Source organism: Psammomys obesus, unplaced genomic scaffold (genome assembly GCF_907164565.1).
Source record: "Psammomys obesus unplaced genomic scaffold, mPsaObe1.curated_primary_1811, whole genome shotgun sequence".
NCBI lineage: Eukaryota > Metazoa > Chordata > Mammalia > Rodentia > Muridae > Psammomys > Psammomys obesus.
This window is the reverse complement of record NW_026590663.1, coordinates 3,748,249-3,770,721: the sequence shown is the minus strand read 5'-3', so window position 1 is coordinate 3,770,721 and position 22,473 is coordinate 3,748,249. Positions and strand designations below refer to the sequence as shown.

Genomic DNA, 22,473 nt, shown 5'->3' with positions numbered 1-22,473 from the left:
AAGAAGAAGAAGAAGAAGAAGAAGAAGAAGAAGAAGAAGAAGAAGAAACCAAACCAAAACCAAATAAAATAAAATACAACTTAGAGTTGGGGATACTTTTTCTCTCCTGCCAAACCTGTATGTATAGCTCACATGATCATGACTGAATTTCAGAGAAAGTAAAGCAGCGAAGCAGGAACCTGACTTTGCCAATGGTCACTGAGTGACCATTAAAAGTCAAAACTAAACAGAGAAGACACAGCACAGTCTGCATGCACTTGCCTTTGCTCAACAGGTGGGTGGACCTCGAGGAGGTGTACTGGGATTGCAAGGAACCACACGTGAGGACTGCATTTCAGGTGCCACCACAGCCATGAGTGGACAAGTAGAAGGTTCAGAAACTGCTTGCACAAAGAGGCTATTCATAGCTTGTTTTGTAGCAGTATTTATTGTGTGCTTCTTAGACTTAAACTGTGCACCTCCTTGGCATGGAGACACAGTTTTCTTGTTCTAACGCAAAACAGAACAAAAAGCAGTAACACTAATTAATGCAAAACCACTTGTTTAGAGTCTACTTCCCAGTAATGAAAACTGGTTTTTGATGAACTAACTTCCAATGAAGCCGTATGTTGGAATACTGAATGATCATGAGAGATATTTCTACGCTTATTGTCATAAGAATATAACCTATCTGATAGGCAAAGGCACATTGCATAACAGTTAGTATGTAAATTGCGATCCATTGCTCTAAAACAACGTAGAACTGTTACGCTTCTCTCTATGGTTTTATGTATCCCTGCTGGAGATGGAACCCAGGCAGGTTCTCGGTCTGCACTCATTACTGAGAAGCATTCCCAACTCCTGAGCCTTACGTTTGAAATCTCTCCTGCCAACATTAGTCTAGTATGAACTCGTGCCAGGCACCTGCACGGAGACTGTGCGTCTTCAAGGAAGCAGTGACGCTTGACATGCTGTTTCCTTCTTCAGCAGGGTTCCACCCTGCCACTCAGGAATCTCGCTCCCAATCAGGTTAAGCTTTCCTCTTTTTCCAGCACATGTGTATACAGTGTAGACTAGGCAAAAACATGGAAAATGGTTGATCACATTATTTAAAGTTGATCATTATTTATAGTCAAGAATTTTATAAATATTTTTATACTCCCTGGAAGAAAAAAAAAATGAGTTCACTGAAAAGATATCATATAGAATCTGATGATCTTCCCAGGTATAATCAGACCCCAGGGGTCTGTGCTGGATGTGGGGTAATGCCAGCTTGATCAAGTTTGGAATCCCAAGACAAAGCTCTAAGCTTACCGGTAAGGGAGTTTGTAGACTGGGTTAGCCGATGTGAGAAAACCCTCTCCAAACATTGGCAGTACCATTCCATGGACTGCAGGACACACAAAAATAACAAAGTGTGCTTGGCACCAACAGTCGTCTCTCTCAGCCTTCTGATTCCGAGTGTAACGTAACCAGCTGCCTCACACTCGTAGCTGAGCCTTCCCTGCCACGATGGACTGTACCCCAAACTGTGAGCCCAAATCAACCTTCCTTCTTCAAATCGCTTCTGTAAAGTATTTTGTGACAATGGTGGGAAAAGCATACACAGCTCTGCCTATGACTGACAGGTCTATGGTTGACACATTTATGCCTGGCCTCTGGAGGTCTCCTTCCTGGGCCCTTCTGCTGATCTCTCCCCGTTTATTCATTGTTCCTGTTTCCCAGTTTGCCCTGTGGTAAAAACTGCCTGTGCTCCGCATAGCTTCACGTATGCTAATCACAAACACACAGTTTGCTCTTTAATTCAATAGAAATGCCAGCAAAATTGTCACTATGTATTGTGATGCTATATTTTCATTTATTCTAGATGCTCTTCATATGAAGTCAATTTTAGTCATTTATTAAAAATACACGTTGCATACCATCAAATGTCCCTTTGGTGGACATTTTCATTGTAATGGGAACATCTTTCATATTAATGCAGCAATGTGGTTTCATCATGATTAATTTTTGACTGGTGACATAAACCTCATTCGATTGTCATGCATTATTATTTTAGTTCTACATCCACATATTTGATTAGGGTTCCCGAGGAGCTGAGCTGTGGTGGTGATGAGCAGAACCCCCAGCTTCCAGCCAGCTTAGTCTTTCTTACTTACTGCTTGTTTTGCTTTTCACCCACCAAGCCATTCTTTTCACATCTGCCTTTGAATTTGATGTTTTAATGACTATTATCTGTCTTGGGTCCTTTTTGTTTGTTTGTTTGTTTGTTTGTTTAAATCACTAATTCTCTGTCTTGGGTCCTTTTTTGATCACTAATTCTTGTTTTTAAGAAAATTCTCGTGAGTGCATGTGCTGGGGACACATGTGCAGCGTCACGTGTGCATAGTAGAAGTCAGAAGACATTTTTTGGTCTCCTTTCGTCTTGATTTTCAAGGCAGGGTCTCAACAATGTCACTGATGCACTGAGGCCGGTTCTCCTGTTTCTGCCCGCTGCTGGGACTACAGGTGTAACAACAGTTCCTGGGCTAACTTTTCCTTAAGTTCTAGGGATTGACTCAAAGTCATCAGGCTTGCCCAGCAAGTACTTTTACGGAACCTTTGACACACATCCTCAGGTCCTTTTATCACGAATTCTGAAACCAGCCAGTCATATAATTCACTATATATTACTCTGTGTGCATGCTTGCCTGTGTGTGTGTATCTTATGTAATGAAGCACCTGCTTTATGATTTCTATATCTTCTATTACTCTGATAATAAAGGTTTAAAGGCTGCTCATAACAAATTACATACAGGAAAATGACAGAAAATAAGAATAAATACAAGACTGAAATATCGCCATATGTATATACTAGGCTCTTTTTTGGCTGAAAAACAGTTTTTCATACAGTATATTTTGATCACCCTTTCCCATCCCTCCATCCTCCCTGCCCACCCACCTTTCTTTCTCTCTGTCCAGTAAACTTATGACACATGACATTCATGGTTACAAAAAGATCTACAAAAAAAGGGTGGAAAGGAAGGAAGACAGACCTGTAATCCTACCTAGTCAGGAGGCTGAGGCAGGAGAATCACAAATTTAAGGTGTGCTACAGTGCAACTTCAAGGACAACATAGGAAAAATGGTGACCTAGGGACTGTGTTTTCAAAGAGGAAAGTACAAAGAGAGCCAGGGTTGTGGCTCCATGGTCGAGCACTTTCTTACCCTGTAAGGCCCCTTGTTAAGTGGTAGCTGCTTTGAAACACACAGTCCTGATGAGGCCTGATGGGCTAGGGTCAGATAGTAGGGGAGGAGAACCTCTCCTATCAGTGGGCTAGGGGAGGAACATGAGGGGGGTATAAAAGGGAGAGAGGGTGGGACTGGGAGGAGATGAGGGAGGGGCTACAATGGGCATAAAAAGTGAATAAATTATAATAAATACTAATAACTTAAAAAAGAAAATATCAAGTTATGCTATGATTTGTAATCTTAGTATAATGTCTCTTTCTTGGTTTTTTATTTTAGTCCTGAGAGTAACTTTTCCCTCCCCATTCTGTACAGGAAATACATGGTTTTGTAGGAATGCTTATCAACTGGATTCAGGACTATCTGATACCTGTAGGGCTGCTCATGGCCGTGACATAGGGGTGGAAGTGTGTAGGTATAGATATTTAACTTTAGAACAAAAGCTTCCAGCTCTGAAAATAGTACATACAGTTGTACAGTCCCATTACTGCCAAATCTTAAACTTCCTCCATCCAGTAATTTGTAGCTTTTTTTTTTTTTATCCACTAGAAAGGATTTGAAGTACCCCTCTCTTACTTAGGACTCATTTTCCTACTGCTTTTTTCGCGTGAAAAGCCAACCACTTTCTATTTTAGTAGCTTTATTTCTGGAGCGTGTACACGGAGCTCCTTCTTCAACTCCAGTTTACAACCTTTTTCCCCCTAAAAACATTTTTTTTAGAAGAATTTTGCCTGCTAGACTAAATGGTTTACCGGGTAAGCAAAAGAACAAGAAAACTGCTCACATTAAATTTCAGAAGAATCAAAGTTCTAGTGGGCCTCTGAAGTTTCACTTAAAAGGAGCCTTTTCTGCTCAAATGCATGGAGCCCAGAAAGCAGCAATACTGTGAAAATGCATATAAGCATATGGATTTCTGTTTCAGGATTTAAGTACTAGTGTTCCTTGGAGAGCCATGGCATGAATTCATGCTTGTATATATTGTTGGCTGCAGATGAAGTTTAAAAATTGTCAAGTATGCTCATAAAATTTCTTATAACATCTACTTAAGTATGTTTCTTCAGCCAAATATGTTTGTAAATATGTGTGGAGCTTTTTCTTAATTTTATTTCCATTACACACACATAATACAGATAAAATTCCATCATATTTTATATATAACACACGTAAACATCTTAAATAAGGTAGATTTGTATAACTGCTTGGGTTAGTTTTGGTATCACCAGTTAACCCGTCAACAGCTCTTGTATAAGATGGCTACCACTCCAGCATGAAGACGCCTACGTCTAGACTGAGATATACTATGGACTCTGCTGTCAAAATGTTCATGCAAGTAATTATTGCTTTAAAACGTATCCTTGAGCTTTCTGACTGAAAAATCACAAAAATATCATTTCACTTTTTCATCTAACGCCAAGAAAGGTTTTATACAGGGTTTATCAGATATTTAGAACTAAAGGGTCTTAATATGAAAAGAATAATTAGTTATTGGATGCATCAGAGAAATTTTATACCACAAAATGGCAGTAGTCAGAAAGCACATTAATTATTCTCTATTGTTCTGTGCTAAGAATAAATGATAAAAGCTGATAGATTTTTGTTAGAAATAGAAATGGTAAATTATTTCTTTACCCTTGATATTGTTTCTTGGTTTATTGATAGCAGAACACAATCAGTATTTTGCTTAAAAGTATCCCTTTAACTTTATACTTCTTACTATGATTCTTGGCTTTGACTGAGAAGAAGAGTCTTCAGATCTCAGAAGAAAAAGGAACTAGAGGTGGGTTATCTCTCAAACACAGAAACAGGAGAGAGTACATGGGTCAGAGTTTGTCGATACTGCTGTCCTTGAGAGAAAATCAGGTAATAGGTGAGCTAAGATGACTGCTAGGAGAGAGAACTGAGAAACAGTCTGTCTTTGGATCTTCCTGTAACTCCTAGCTATGCACACTAGAGTTTCTTTCACTGAGGACTCAGAACTATCCCCCGATCTTTTATAGTTCTTCCTTTCATTACTCCACTATCTCCACAGAACTCGCCAACAGATAATCTGCTAAGTTGGTCTTTTTAATAGCAGAGAAATGTCAAAACATCAAATACAGGCAGGCTACTAAGTCCGTACACTTTTCCATTAGATCTGGACTTCCTTCCATGTATCAAATGAAATGAACAATAGTCTCAGAAATTTCTCCGATGCGTGGGAGATCGGGATACATTGAAAAGACAGCATTCAGGGGACTTGCTGAGAGAAAGGATTTGTGATGTCCCTTGAATCACACCATACAGATATAAATGCCAATTCTATGAAGTGTCTTTTATGAATCTGAACTTAAAAATCAAGGAGATCAAGTAATCTTGTAGTCCTCAGGCATTAAAAATGCTTATTTCTATAGCACACCGTGCATGGAAAATAACAATGCTTTGGCTGTACCAGGAACTACACATCAATAGATACTTTGTACTCCTCAAACTGATCCTTAATTTTTATTTGATGCTTTTCCATAGAAATATTTTATCTTGATTCTGTTAAGAACATTATGCCCTCAACTATGTAAGTTGTTCATCCTGATTTCTAAGAATAGCAACATGCCCAGCCACACCCAAATGAAAGGCGACTTAAAGGCTTAAAGGTATACTTCAGAATCTCAAGAGAGCAATAAACACTTACTTTCATTTTCAACTTGGCTGCAACTGAGAGATAAAATGTATATATGTATATATATCATTTTTGGGAAACTTGCCTTTCTTATTTAAATGGCATCTTAAAACTTTGAAATTTGACAACTTTAGGCATTAAAAAAGCTCATTTTTCTTAAGTCCACAAATATTTTGAAAGCGATAGCTCTTTGGCTGAAGAACATTATTCTGTTCTTTAGGTATGCTAATAAGGACCTGCTGTAGTCATCACCAAAGACAACTACAAGTGCCCCTTTTTACTGCAACGTCTAGTCATAATGAATATTTATTCACCTCCAAATTTGGTGAAGAGAGGAATGTCTGCTCCTTCATTCATTTGGTTTCAAGATCATTTTTCTACTAAAACTTGCATAAGAAATACGAGAGCAATAAAGTTCCTCTTTTGAAAGTTAATTACTTGAACTTAGATAACCTTCATCATTTTCTAAGAGAAGAAAATGAATGTGAAATTTGCTTGCCTTCTTACCGTCTCGTTATTTCAAATAACAAGTGCATATCTTTCTGAATGAAGCCCTTAGGATATTTTAGCACTGCATCATACTGTTGTCATCTGCTGTCTATTTAAAAATAACAACAACAACAACAACAATAAAACAGAAAATTCAGCTATTTGGGGTTTGTTTTTACTTACATCATTTTAATTTTTCTTGTTTTAGATTCTGACTTAATTTAGTACCTATAGTGAATACTGTAGTTGGCTCTTGAGATTCCCTGTCCACGAATGAAGCATAAGATTTATTATTTGATGACTTTTAGTCCTTCTCCAGAAAACATCTTGAGCCAAAGAGAGACATTTTGCCTACAGCCACACCCTTCAGTGGTCAACCAGGTTATCAAAGCAGAGGCATAAACAGCTAACCTCATTGTTCAAGAAAGGGGTGGCTTTCAGGCTTAAAGGACTTTCTCATGACTCCCTTAACTTAACTCTTTCGTCTGCCCAAATCCACTACCTATATTCCCACAGAAATTTTTCTCATAAGATCCTTGTGTGCACGTATTTGCTTCTTGGGAAGCATTAATGTACAAGTTTGAGACCCAGTCACCTTTGACCCCTTAGATGAGTATTTCAAGGAAAATAAATGTATGTTGTGGGGCAGAGGGAGACTATCGACAATATTGATCACAAAAATATTTTTTTTCTTTCTTTCAAAGAGAACACATAGCCTGCATATAATAGAGACATTTCTACACTATCCTACTCTGTGGACTCTGGTCCCTTAGATCTTTGTTTATTCCCCTGAGAGGAGGGCCTCCGCCTGTCAAAGGAATGTCTCAGGCAAGAGATAGTACATTCAAGGACATTATGTAAACAGCCCTCATTTGACAGTGAGTCTTTTGTGTCCTGAGCACATTTGGTGAAAGTGATGGGAATGACTTCACATATTTATCCTTCTTTCTCTGACCCTGCTTTGAACCCTGAGCTATCTTGTAATAAAAGCTTCAGAGAAGTCTGGTAAAATTTCTTGATCAGTATTACACCTAGAACCCACCTAGTCCCTGGGTTCTGCTGAGTCTGGAACTTGACTTCAGTTCCCTAGCACAGGTCACTGGTTAGCAGGAATAAGAACATTATAGACAGATAATCCATGAACTGATGGATGTACCACAGGCAAGAGCTTTGAAAAGGACACTGGATGGGAAGTAATGCTCACCTTCCATCAAGAAGTGCCGATTTGTGAGAGACTTCATAGAACGGGTTATTTTTTTTTCCAAGATTATAGAAGAACAACTACTTATGAAATTTTACTTGTTAAAAATCAGCAGGACCACATGTATCTCTTCAATAAGATTTCCAGGGGCCACAAACCAAAATGAATGACAGCTTTGCAAAAAGGTCAATAATTCATGCAACGGAAGAGACATCAGAGCTACTGTGGTGGTTCTGAAAGACTGCCTGTGAGAGGGAAGTACAAAGTGGTGGCATCATAAGGAAGGGTGTGGGAATCCATCACATCAACAGGAGGTGAAAGACAATTACACAAAAACAAAACAAAAGCCCTAACTCCCCGCACCCAGTGGAGTCTGCTCTACCTTTTCTTTTTAGCAGCCTGTGCTTTTTTGTTTGTTTCTTTTTTTAAAAAGTTTTATTAATTACACTTTATATCCACCCATAAATCCCTCCCTCCTCCCCTCCCAATCCCATCTTCCCTCCCCCTTCTTTACACCTGCCCTTCCCCAAGTCCTGATAGGGGAGGTCCCCCTCTTCTTCCTTCTGATCTTAATCTATCAAATCTCATCAGGAGTGGCTGCATTGTCATCTTCTGTGGCTTGGTAAGGCTGCTCCCCTCTCAGGGGGAGGTGATCAAAGAGCAGGTCAATCAGTTCATGTCAGAGGCAGTCTCTCTTCCCATTACTATGGAAGCCACATGGACACTGAACTGCCATGGGCTACATCTGTGCAGGGGTTCTAGGTTATCTCCATGCATGGTACTTGGTTGGAGTATGAGACTCTGGAAAGACCCCTGTGTTCAAATTTTCTAGTTCTGTTGCTCTCCTTGTGGAGTTCCCATCCCCTCCAGATCTTACTATTTCCCACTTCTTACATAAGATTCCATGCACTCTGCCCAACAGTTGGCCATAAGTCTCAGCATCTGCTTTGATAGTCTGCAGGGCAGAGCCTTTCAGAGACCTTCTGTGGCACGTTCCTAACTTGTTTCCTGTTTTCTTTTTCTTCTGATGTCCATCCTCTTTGCCTTTCGGGATGGGGATTGAGCATTTTAGTCAGGGGCCTCCTTCTTGATTAGTTTCTTTAGATGTACAGATTTTAGTAGGTTTACCTATATTATATGTCTGTTTGTTTCTTTGACTTTGTTTTGTTTTTGTTAAACTGACTCAGTTTGATAATGGCCACCATGACTTAGAGATATAGCAGACTAGCTTGTAGCACACTGATGGTTTCGCAAAGAAAAACTAGAACTACCAAAATCACATAATCACACAGTCTTTGTTTGAAGACATCGGAGAGGGGCCAGGGTGAAAAAGACTTCAGTGTCAGATTGCTGAAAAAAAAAAAAAAAAAAAAAAGAAAAAGAAAAAGAAAATAAATGGGGGTTAATGCCCAACACCTTTTCTCTTCTTAAAGCATTTGTCAACATCTAAACTAAGGTTAATGTTCTAACTAGGAGCTGTCTGCTTCAGGAGGCTTGGCTTAAAGATAATCTTAAAGGCTAAGATTCAAACCATCACAATTTCAATTTCAGTGAATTTTGGTAATTTTTTTGTTGTTTTGCTATTTTGTGTGCTTATCTAAAACAAAATATTTCTCCAGAATTTTTTAATTATGAACTTGTTGGACTACAGAAAACAAGGACAAAAAAAAAATTAATTGGAAAGAAAAAATGCTGTCAGGGCTTTTAGCCATTCCAGACACTGAGTTTATATACTTTCCTTCCTTGTTTGACTGTGCATTCCTGGGCTCCCTCGGTCGTAGAAGCATGTGTGAGGCATTGAAGATGAAAGCTCAGTTATTTCATAACACAAGTTATGAGTTAATGGATGAAGAGAACCATTTGATAACTTTTTTACAGAAGTTGTTATGTATTTTAACCTTAATTTTTATTTACTCATCGCCAACATGACTATGTAGAGGTATGACCTCAATATGCTCTCAGCTAGGGCCTATGACTTTTGTAGCCATACATTTTGACCATGCTTACAGCACCAGGCAGGAATTCTTTTCTGTAGAGCAAATCTTACCCCGTAAATAACCTTTGCCCCTACTGTACCTGGCAGGTTGGGATCCAGAAGTGGATACTGCTTTGAAGCAAACAACTGCAAATAAGAAAAGGCTGTAGGACTAAGTAAGAGATTTGCATACTATAGCCACTTCCTGAGACTTTCTGTATTTCACAGACTTCTCTTGTTGTTTTGTTTTCTCATTTATTTTATTCACTTTACATCCTATAGTCCCTTCTCTCCTTCCCATCCAGTTCCATTCTCTCTCCCTCTCCTTTTACTCAGCAAAAGGGAGCTTCCTTTCCTATCCACCCCAGTTCATCAAGTTGTATCAATGCTGAAGATGTCCTCTTCCCCTGTAGCCTGTCAAGGCAGAGCCGCTAGGGGAAAGTGATCCAAAAGCTAGCAAGTGAGTCCATGTCCAGTGCACACCCTACTTCCCTTACTAGAGGACCCACATGAAACCTAAGCTGCCCATCTGCTACATCTTTGTAGGGGTCTAGGTCCAGTTCCTGCGTGGTCCTTGGTTGATGCGTCAGTCTCAGCAAGCCCCTCTGGGCCCTGCTTAGTTGGCTGTTATTTTTCTTGTAGAGCTCCTGAAAAAAGCGAGGACAGAAGGCCTGTAGAGAAAAGAGAAACTGAGTGTGGGGACATCTGGGGACAAGCTGGAGACCTAAGTCAGGGTAGGATTCTAGAGGATATGAGGGGGATTTAAATAGAGAGTCCTAGTAGCAGAGGGCATAGAGACTGAAGAGGACACCTTTAACAAGACTAGTTTTCTAGTAAAGGGCAGGGAACATCAACCCACCCACAAAAACTTTGACTCAAAATTGACCCTGCCTACAGGATGTGCAGGGATAAAGACAGAGGAGATAGAATACAGATTGAAGGAGTGCCCAACCAATGCCTGGCCCAACCAAAGACTCACCCTATCCGGAAAGTGAGCCAACCCCTGACAGTATGACGATAGATACTCCGCTAAGCTTGCAGACAGGACCTGTCAGAGTTGTCCTCTGAGAGGCTCTACACAGCAGTGCCTCAAAAACAGATGCTGAGACTCACAGCCAAACATTGTTCAATGGATAGGGAGTCTCGGGGGAATAGTGGGAAGAAAGAGAAAAGAACCCAGAGTTCTCTTATTTTAAAACACTGAAAAGGTATGCTATATTTTCAGAAAAGGGGTCATAAACCCATTATATCTGCCACAATCAGTCCCAAGACCACGAGGTCAGAACAAAGGAGCCAGGAATGCAGGTGACCTTGTTGGCCATGCTTAGATGAGGGTGGGCCTTGCTCAGGGAAGGTGTGCATCTGAAGAGATGGTAAACATATGGCTCTTGCTTTGCTTTTAGAGAAAGGAGTCTTTCTGGTTTCAGTAAAAGAAGACAAGAGAGCTTCTATTTTTTTTTTTTTTTTTGTAAGTCACAGTGTCAAAAGGTATAAGAAAGTAAGAGGGAAAAAATAAGAAATTCAGTTTGAAGAATGAATAGTTGGGCCCAACAGAGCTATTGTTCTATCAGTGTTGGCATTATAAATTCCCATCCTTGGGTGTTTATGAAATCCAGTTAGACATGAACAAAATACACTAAAATCTAGCAGCAAGCAATTTCAAAAAAAAATTGAATAATGTACCTCAATCACTTTTAACTGTAGGCTTTGCAAATTGCTCTGCCATCAAGCCACCCCGAATGTGCCCAACCTCATTTGACCTGAGATGGAAGTTGATTTCTTTCAGACACATCTTGGCTTATAAAAGTGTGTTAAAAACACTCTTCAAAGGTACTTTAATTTAGATAAATGTAGAAATTAGGCTTCATCACAGCCTACAGAGGGTGTTATCTTCAGAATAGATCTACTACTGTGTACTGCTTGAATTAAGCAGTTTTAGTAAATATTGTATTTACGACATCATATTTCACTTGGAGTAATGCCCTGCATTTAAAAAACTTCACTGAAAGTAAGGCTTTGGGTAAGGATGTATAGATAGATGATAAGGGTGAAGTATGACAGCCCCAGTGTGGCCACGGGAGCCCGCACGGTGTACTCACTCAGGTACTGTGCACAGAGTCAATCCAGGCCGCCTTGATCCAGCGTAACTGCATAAATGTTTCAGCAGGTTATTGATCTTTGTCTGCGAGACAAGAATAGGAAAAAGCAGGGAAAGTCAATTGAAGAAGTACTCTGGGATAGTAAAAGAAAGGACTAGAAAGATAAAGTGAAGGAAGAGAAATGGTGAAGTCAAAGGTGACCCAGAGGCAGACTAGCATCATGATGACTTTCCCTTGCTTGGGATTCTTCTTTAAGAGTTCTGAGGCGCTTACATTACAAGGGTATGGTTGATTAAACCACTGTCCATTTGTGATTCAATGACTCTTAGCCAGTCTCTCTTCCTATGACTGGAAAGGGAATGGTTGCTATAATTATAATCAAGGACATTATTTAACTTTTACAATATTAATTCATTCATTTAGCAAGTCATTTCAACACCTACTACATAACAGGAACTTTTCTAAGTGCTAAGGATATGACAGTGAAATAAATATAAAAGTTTCCCAACGAACCTGTTTTCATTTGTAGATGAATGAATGAGCAAAATATGATATCTCTCTCTCACATACACACATGAACACGCCAATGTGTGTGTGTGTGTGTGTGTGTGTGTGTGTGTGTGTGCTATCATTTAGCCTGAAAAAGGAATAGTATTCTGTTATGCTACAATACTGGCAAAACTTGAATGCATTATATGAAGTGAAATGAACCCATCACACAAAAAAGCAAGTGATATGATTCTACTTCTGTGAGGGGCACAGCAACAGTAGAATGGCAGCTCATTTCTGGAAGCCAGGGAAGATGAGAGGGATGTGATTGTTACGGAGCATAGACATTCCGTTTGTTCATCCATGGGGGTGAAGCTGCACAACAATATGGATACACTTAATGCTATGGATCTACACTCTTAAAAAGAGTAACATGATACATTTTATGCTATGTTATTTCTGTTGTGATAAAATGTTATTGCCCATGTAGATTTTTTTGAGAACACTTTTCTAAGTCATAATCAACTTGGAGATACAGGAAATGTTATTGGGAATGGTTCTGCTTTTTCCTCCATTCTTCTGGGAGAAGCTGAAATCAAAAGTATGTTGGTTCTTACAGGAGTCTAAAGAAGATGAGTGTAAGTTTAGCCGCCTGAAGTCAATGTAATCCATTGGCACTCCAGTTAGTGGGACTTCTCTGATGCTTTTCAGGTCTGCTCTGCTGAAATGGAAGCAAGGCAAGTGACGGGCTGCAGACCTGGAAACTCCAATGCAGAGAATATGTTGGGCTGTGTGATACCGAAGGAAGTCCATATTTGGTCTTTATTCCTGGTTGACAACACAGAGCTTTAACAACCTTTAGGATTTCCTGAATGGCAGGAGTAATAGGAACATGCTTCTTACTCATATAAGGCCTCTTTCAATCATATTGGAGTTTATGACCGCAACATAACTCTTGGGTGGGTGGACTTAATGCCCTGTCAATTGTGGGATCTAGATGCAAGAGAAATGAACGATATATGTTAGAGGTTTTAACTCTTAGAGCGTTCCTTGATCTTAGATAGGGAGATTCAGCTAATCACAAACAACCAGTGACTCAAACAATCACGCTCAAGTAATGGATTCTTCAGAAAGCCCTTCAGCAAACATTGCAAATGAGATGGAGAGAGGGATCAGCAGTTAAATGCTTCTGTTCTTCCAGAGGACCCATGTTCAGCTTCCAGCACCCACAGTCAGTTTACAACCATGTGTAGTTCTAGGAGATCCCATACCCTCTTCTCTGAACTATTTTTTTTCTAATATTTATTTGTTATATATACAGTGTTCTGCCTGCACGCCAGCAGAGGGGCCTAGATCTCACTATAGATGATGTGAGCTACCATGTGGGTGCTGGGGATTGAATTCAGGACTTCTGGAAGAGCACCCTTAGCCTCTCAGCCAGCTCTCCAGCCCTGCCCCCCATACCCTCTTCTAATCTCCATGTGGTTGTGGTTCTTGAACACGTGTCAAACAAGCACACGCATTCATGAAAATAAATTATTTTAAAAGTCCTAAATGAGAGAGTTTAGAGAGCTTCTGGCTTTGTGAAAATATCAAGGTGTTTAAAGGGTGGTCCCTTATGGAGGGCACAGAGCTCTGTGCCCTCTGATCTTCCAAGCCTTTTGCATTTGTCTCCTTAGAGTTGAATCCTCTTTTGAGTTGTGAGTGTGACTCTGTCACCTGAGGTGGGATTATTCCTTTGTACTTACACATGATTGGTTAAGTACAGGTGACAATCTGCTTCTTGCAAGTGGCGTTTTAGAGTATTGGACCCTTCACCTGTAGTATCTGACCTACTCCAGGAAGTTAGTATCAGAAGTGAACTAACTGTAGGAATTAAGCTGGAATCTAAAGAGTTGGGTAATCAGTACATGTCTTAGTTAAGGCACACCACACACACACACACACACACACACACACACATACACACACACACACACACACACACACACACACACACACACAAGCCTCCCCACAGGCCAATCTGGCAGGAGCATTTTATCAACTGAGATTCTTTTGACTCTGGCCCATGTCAAGTTGACATGAAAACTAGCCAATCCATTAGGTGTTAGAAAAATAACAACAACAACTCCCACATCACATATTTAATGTAAGAAGTGTAAGGAAAACTGATTCAGGTAGACTGAAGGAAAACTAAAACAAAGGAGAATCCAAATGGCCACGGTGCCACACAAATGCTCAGTGCTTTCTCATGTGTCCTACAGAAGTGTATAGAGAGACACAGATTTTGATAGTCTCACCCTGAGAAATTTGTCTGGAAGGGTCTTTAAAATTAATGACATGTGCTAGCTATATTGACTAAAAAAAGACCATTCCTGAGTTGAGTTTCTCCTTGCTGATGCTCTCACACTCTTCTTTCCTTTTTGAAGGTCATTGATGCTTCTATGAATCACCTATGTCAGATTCAGCTGGATGGTTTCTGATCTGCCAAGGTTGATTGGAGCCTTAAGACTTAGGAATCTGCTTATGTACTAACTTCTTACATGACTGGGAAATTCGAATGCTTGAGAATCATTATTAATGAAAGAAATTCCCTGTTGTTGCCAAATGAAGTTGGGCCTAAGGCTCCTGGTCTTAATTTGGCTTAACTCATGGCTGTTACTTTTTATCAAGGACCTGCACAAAGATCACTTCAGCTACTAGATTATGATTGCAACAGAACAACGTTTCCCGGAGTACTGTCAGTATTTTGTTAATGGCTAGAGATGATTCATAGTTTCGGGAAATGAGAGTTAGTCAAGGTGAAGAAAGCATGGTGGAACATAGCTGCTCACATGATAACAGTCAGGAAGCAGAGAGAGGAGGTCTGTACTAACAGTATCCCTTCTTCTTCATCTTTTATTTTAACCGCAGTCCTCATTTTTGGCTGTTGCTGCCTATAATCAGGCAGATTCCTTTGTCTACCCCAATTAATTCTTTCCTCATAGACACACCCAAAAGTGTCCTTTAATACTCTCACAGAGTCTTCTCAAGCCAACCCAATTGTCAATTAAGTAGCCACAGCTCTTGACAATTATAAATTGCAGCCTCTTTTTAAGAATGAGTGCTTTCTTTCTTCAGAGACTTGAAATTTTCTTCATACAAGTCTTTGACTTCCTTGGTTAGGGTTACACCAAGGTACTTTATGTCCTTTGTGGCTATTGTGAAGGGTGTTGTTTCCCTAATTTCTTTTTCAGTCCTTTTGTCTTTTGTATACAGGAGGGCTACTTTGCTGAAGGTGTTTATCAGCTGTAGGAGTTCCCTGGTAAGAGTTTTTGGGGTCACTCACGTATACTATCATATCATCTGCAAATAGTGATAATTTGACTTCTTCCTTTCCAATTTGTATCCCCTTGATCTCCTTCAACTGTCTTATTGCTCTAGCAAGGACTTCCAGAACTATGTTGAAGAGATATGGAGAGAGTGGGTAGCCTTGTCTTGTCCCTGATTTCAGTGGGATTGCTCTAAGTTTCTCTTTGTTCAGTTTGATGTTGGCTATAGGTTTGCTGTATATTGCCTTTACTATGTTTAGATATGTGCCTTGTATCCCTGATCTCTCCAATACTTTAAACATGAATGTATGTTGGATTTTGTCAAATGCTTTTTCAGTATCTAGGGAGATTATCATGTGTTTTTTTTTTTTTCTTTCAGTTTGTTTATGTGGTGGATTACATGGATGGATTTCTCTATGTTGAACCACCCTTGCATGCCTGGGATGAAGCCTACTTGGTCATAGTGGATGATATCTTTTTGAACACAGGGGTCTTCTCAGAGACTCATACTCCAACCAAGTACCAGGCATGGAGATAGCCTAGAACCCCTGCACAGATGTAGTCCGTGGCAGCTTAGTGTCCAAGTGGGTTACATAGTAATGGGAAGAGGGACTGCCTCTGACATAATCTGATTGGCCTGTTCTTTGATTACTTCCCCCTGAGGGGAGAGCAGCCTTGCCAGGCCACAGAAGATGACAATGCAGCCTTCCTGATGTGACCTGATAGACTAAGATCAGAAGGAAGGAGAGGAGGACCTCCCCTATCAGTGGACTTGGGGAGGGGCATGTGTGAAGAAGGGCGAGGGATGATGGGATGGGGAGGGGAGGAGGGAGGGCCCTATGGGGGGATACAAAGTGAATAAACTTTAATTAATAAAAATAAATAAATGTAATTATGTAAAAAAGAATGAGTGCTTTGCACAGCAAATTATTTAGATCACTGCAGACACCCTTTGTTATTTCTTCTCATATAAGTGGGTAAAACATCATTTGTTATTACAACTTTAAAAATTCAATATTTAATGTACATGTAGAAAATAAGTACAATAATGGGGAATGATCACATTTCTGTGACACAGAAAAAATAACAAAAATAATTTATTTCAGGCTGATAAACTCAAATTAACGAGTGGATGATATTAGAAAATGGTCAACCATGAGCTTTCTGTTTCTTGAATTCCTTGAACATTTAATAACCATACAACTTATCCAGTAAACTGTTACATCCTTGCAGCACTAAGCAACACAGTGTGCCTGACTACCTAGCCAGATAATGCATTTCTAGAGGAAGATATGAGTAGGTGACAGCTAGAATAAGAACTCTAGCCAGGCAGTAGTGGCACAGGGCCTTAAGCCCAGCACTTGGGAGGCAGAGACAGGCGGATCTCTTTGAGTTTGAGACCAGCCTGGTCTATAGAGTGAGTTCCAGGACAGCTAAGACTACAAAGAGAAACTCTGACTCAAAAAACCAAAACCAAAACCAACAACAACAACAAAAACAAAACAAAACCCTCCAACCAACCAATTAAATAAACAAAACAAAAACAAACAAAAAATACCAAACGCCCCCCCCCAAAGAACTCTAAATAGGTTAGTCCTATGTTCTAAGTAAATATGGCTGTGAAATGGTTGTATCTGTATCCTTAGGGTTTCATACTGCATCTCATATTTTTGCCAACATTTGGAATTTTTGTTTGAGTTAATATGTGATGAGCATGCAGGGTCAGTCTAGAAGGCATGGACTTTGTACAGAGGCTCAGGAACAATGCTAGCAGCATAATCCTGAGAGTTCTGCGTGTCAGTCTCTGCTGCGTAAAAGGATATGCTAGAAGGTGATTCACAAGTGAACACGCTCTCTAGGGATGAAAAATTCTACTGTCACATGTGGAAACCTCTTTCTAGAAAATTCTGTTTACTCAGACATCACTGTTCTAACTAAAGAGCTTCTCAGCATAAAGAAAAAGGGGCCCAAGAGAATAAATTAAAAAGCTATGACTTTGGTTTTCAGGAAAAGCTTCTGAGTAACTGCAAATTCAATAAGGAGTTTTGTGGTTTGTTATTGGAAATTCAAAATTCTTGATGTTTTGCCAACAGTTTCATTTTGGCATATACATTTATGTTCAATGTCCATTTTTAGTTAATATAAATTTATAATCCTACTGCTTGCTTAGAGTCCATTACTCAGTTTGTTGAATAGCCCAAGGGAACAGGAGAGAAATAAAGGTGAAAGCAACTTGGAAGCTGGCTTCTATTTTCCTCCGAAAATATCAACAAAATTCCCAGGCTGTTAGAAAGCCTAAGATTTGTGTTCCTTGTCTTTAACAAAGAATAATTTTAAAGGATTAATTTTGAGATCAATTTTCAAAATCATATTTTAATTAGTGAATAAATAGTACACTCACTTTCCTTTCGTGACCCAATGTATTTAAATGTGTGGATGTGGCAGAAGGGCTCAGTAAGGCATGAACACACATATTACCTGCATAGTCTTTTGTGATGAGAACACTTAAAAATATGTCTCAGCCTTTTCCTAGGATGTATCTTGTCAGTAAGTGTCACCACAATGTGGTAGAGTAGATCTGTGACAGTGATCTTGACTGTCAGCGTGAGTGGACAAGAGATGCTGGCATCAGTAAAGCACAATTCTCAGCCAGTCTGTAGGATATTCCAGAGATGGCTGGCATATGGAATGGTAGTTGAGGGGGAAGAGTCACCCAGAGACAAGTGGCTCCATCTTCCCGTTTGGGAGCCCAGATGGAATAAAGTATAAGAGGAAGCCAGTGGTTACATACAAGCTCCACTTCCATGTGTGTATATCACCGCTGCTGCCACCTCTGTGGATCACATCCCAACCTCTTCAATTTTTCAAAGCAGATCCAGACCAGTGACCGTCCTGGAAACTTCCGGGCCTTCAGATCAGCCGGGATCTACACTGCAGGTCTCCTCTTGTTCTGACACTTCTAAATCCTTGGACTGTGTATCTGTAGGGCTCTCTACTGTTCCATAATTCACACTGGTATTGTGCTAACCATCTTCTAATACTTCAGTAGTGGACCCAAACAAATAAATCTCCATATACTACACTACATACACAAAATGCAATCTGTGTGTGTGTGTGTGTGTGTGTGTGTGTGTGTGTGTGTGCATATGCCCTGTTGTTTCTGTTTCTTTAGGGAATCTTAATTAATAAAAGAGCTCTTAAATCTATTTCTTCTACCTCTGATCAATATCTCTCAACCTCCACTCTCAAACCATCTACCTTCCAGAAACCACAAGTTTATTCTCTGTTTTTCTGAGCTCAGTGTTTTTATTCTTTACATGTGTGAGAACATTATCTGAAGTAAAAGCCCAAGCATGCTAAGTCCAGGGTGAACACTGCAATTTGGTGTAGTACTTACATAAGGAACATGGACAAGGACATCTCCTTTATAATGTTGGTGCTAATACAATTTAAGGAGATTAAGGATAATTAAAGAATGGTACAGAAGTTGACCTCTATTTGGGTGACATAAAAGAAAGGATTCACTCACAGACATTGTGGTCACCTTATCTCTACAAATAGGTTAACTCCACAAGCCACACTCTTTGTGTCAGTTGACACAATCAACTTTAAAAAGTAATGATTTGCTTTGGCTCAGTTTTAGAAAACCCAGTCTATGATATCCTGGCCTCATGCAGCTGGACAGGACATCATGGTGGCAAGAATTTGTGATGGAGGAGGCTTTTGTCACATGATGTCAAAAGAGGAAAAGCAAGAAAAAGTAATTTTGCTGACAAGATACTTCAGATGACTTTCATGCAATGATCTATTTCACTTCTAAGGTATTTTGGACCTGTCCGAACAGTGCGATCAGTTGGCGATGGAGTGTTCACATGGCAGCCTTTTGGGTAGCACTTCACAAATGATAACATTTGTTTAGCAACCAGAAGAAGGATTCTGCTTTTGTGTGATAAGGATTCTGCCAATCCTAGCTAAGTTCTGTTCTCATTATCATTGTGTTCCTTTTGCTGTCCTTCTCTTGAAGAGCAGAGTTAAAAACCAGAATGACCTTCAGACTGGGTTCTCCACCCAAAACTCTTACTGAAGCTAAACTGTAAGAAAAAAAAATGTAGACAGTTAACAAATTCAAGACACAGGAAAGAAAAAGGAATTTTGTTCCACATCCACAGACACTTCTGTCCACAAGGATCAGATGATAAACGAGACCTTCTGGGTCAGACAGAGCCTCCAATACAGAAAGGGCTGAAACTGATTCAAGAGAAAATAACTTCTGACTAAACCACAGAATTTAGAATTGGATTTGATTATAGTACCAGGAGATATGTCCTAGCCTCAAATCTACACTCATGACTCAGAAGTTAAGTGTGTGTAAGAGAGGGGATGTCAGATCAACCTTCCTCCTAGCCATCTTTCCATAGAAAACACAAGACAAAAAAACACAGAACCAAAGGGGGCAAAATAGTAATGATCTTAGCCAGTAAAATAACTCAGCAATTTTCTCCAGAAAAAAAAAAAATGGCTTGAAAGCCAGGAGTCCACATAACTACCTCCAAGAGATAAAACAGGCATTGTTCCTTGGAGAATGCTGTCTGTTTTCTGAGATATCAAGGAAAGAAATCTTGTTTTTAAGTTATTTGTTGAAGCTAATTTAATATTTTTGAGGTATTATATAGGTCAAACATACATATGCATTCTTATAAAAGGCAAATGGTTAACAATCCACCATTTTGTAACCTTAAAGGAATAATGTTAAATTTCATAGAAATTAACTATACATATTTATAGGTTTTCCATAACTAAATATTATATACCATATAGTTTAAGTATTACAAAGTTGATACTATTATACAATATGATACTTATGGGCAATGATACTACCCATTTCCAAAAGCTAGAAGCTTTAATCATAAAAATATGATACATGTTTGAGGAGATAACTATGTGTTCTGGTTAGTTTTTTGTCAGCTTGACACAAGCTAGAGTTATCTTGGAAGAGGGAACCTCAAGTGGGAAAATGTCTTCATCAGCTCGGCATGGAGGCAAGTCTATCAGGACATTCTCTTGGTTAATGAATGATGTGGATGGGCCTTCCCATGAGCAGGCGGTCCTGGGCTGTAGGCGAGTAAGCCGTGTAATGTGAGCCGCTAAGCTGTGTTCATTCATGGTTTCTGCCTCAGTTGCTACCTGTACTTTCTACTTGAGCTCCTCCCCTAGCTTCCGCCAGTACCAGACTGTGACTTGGAACGGTGGGATAAAGCAAGCCCTTTCCTCAGTAAGCTGCTTTTGGTCATGGTGTTATCACAGCAATAGAAAACAAAGTAAGTCCTTGTGTTTAATCTGATTTTAGAACTCTGCAACGCACATGTGTCCAAGATTAAATGGCACACCTTTAACAGGTACAGCCTGTATGTTCTATTATACAGTAAAAGTAAATGACAGAGGAGTTGATTGGACCACAGCTCTGGAGGAAAGTCCTAGGTAAAGATGTTGGCAGGTTTGCTTTCACCAGCAGTGCCTGTCAGTATCTGACTTACTTCATTGTTTCTGTGTGATCTTCAGTCCCTATCTCAAAGCCACTATCTGGAAACCAGTGATCCTGGAGCAGGATCCACGCATAAGGTCTTATTATCCATTTTTAGGTGTACTACATTCCAAGGAAGTGAAGATTAGGATTTTAATTTAAGACTTTGGCGGTAGACTTGCTCATCCTGTAATATCAACTATGATTTCAGGTAGTTTTCTTCGTAGATAAGGTGGCCAACTGCCCTGGTTTGCCCAGAACAATGTATGACCATGTGTGGTATTTCATCATGAACTTGAAAGACCTGCATTCCACTCTGTAAAGTATCCTTGTTTGGGGGACAAATTTATGATCACTTTATTTACAACAAACCCACACATATTTTTATTCATAACATATTACCCACTCTTTATCAGATATAAACAGACTTAAATCTAAGCATATTGAATAATTTTAATAATCAATGGGAGTAAAGTAAAACATATACTAAATTGAAATGATCAAATTAAATCACAGCCTCTAGGTATTTGTCATCAGCTCTGCAGCTGCTTTTGGAGATGTTGCAGCTGAGCACAGTTCTCCTCTGTTGTGGAGTTTATGTTCAGCTCAAATTAATTAATTCACATAATCAGTAAAAGCAACATGTAAGAGAAAAGGACACGTAAGACATAAATGTAAGTGATAGAATTCCCTAAAAATAGAGTAAATTTAGAGCAAAATTTTGATATAAAAATAGTTGAAATTAATTGTCATATACAGTTACATTTATTTATTTATTGTTCTTTTCTAAGTTTTATTTTTTTCTTCACAATTTATTCATCATATATCCCGATATAAAGCACCCTCCCTCAACTCCCCCAGTCCCACCCTCCGTCCCTCTTCCCCCACCTCCTAGTCCACTGAGAGGGAGAGTTCTCCACTACTGCCATCTGCTCATAGCTTGTTAAGTCTCATCAGGACTGCCTGGAGCCTCTTTCTCCTTAGTCTGGCCAGGCTGCATCATCAGGGGCGAGTGATCAAAGAACAGTTAACTGAGTTCATGATAGAGGCAGCCCCTGCTCCCCTCACTCAGAGATCCACATGGAGACTGAGGCACTGATCCACGACATCTGAGCAGGAGAGGGCTGGTGAGATGGGCTCAGCAAGTAAAGACGCTTGCTGCTAAGCCTGATGATCTGAGTTCGATCCCCGGAACCCACAAGTTGGAAGCTAAAAGATCAACTCCTAAAAAGTAGTTTTCTGAACTTCAATTGTGATCCTTGGTATAATAAGTCACACATGTACCCCATATATTTTTTTAAATGATAAAATAAAATATTAAAAGTAAGGGCTGAGGAGATCGCTCAATTGTTGAGAGCACATCCTGTTCCTGCGGAGGCCCTGAGTTTAGTTCATATCACTTATGTTAAGTGACTTTTAATCATCTATTACTCCAGCCCTGGGGGAGCTGCTGCTTCTTGCTTCGTAAGGGCACCTGCACCACACACACACACACACACACACACACACACACACACACACACACACA

At 39.7% G+C, this 22,473-nt stretch overlaps 1 long non-coding RNA gene across 1 annotated transcript in view; it reads right to left on the bottom strand.

Moving 5' to 3' along the window:
* Positions 1-9,605: 9,605 nt before the first annotated feature.
* The window catches only part of LOC129677582 (uncharacterized), a 32,832-nt gene continuing 19,964 nt past the window's right edge, over positions 9,606-22,473 (bottom strand). The window contains exons 3-4 of the long non-coding RNA XR_008720216.1: positions 11,625-11,707; positions 9,606-10,196 (exon numbers count right to left, since the gene is read on the bottom strand). This is a non-coding gene — a long non-coding RNA (uncharacterized LOC129677582). The remainder of the gene's footprint in view (positions 10,197-11,624; positions 11,708-22,473) is intronic.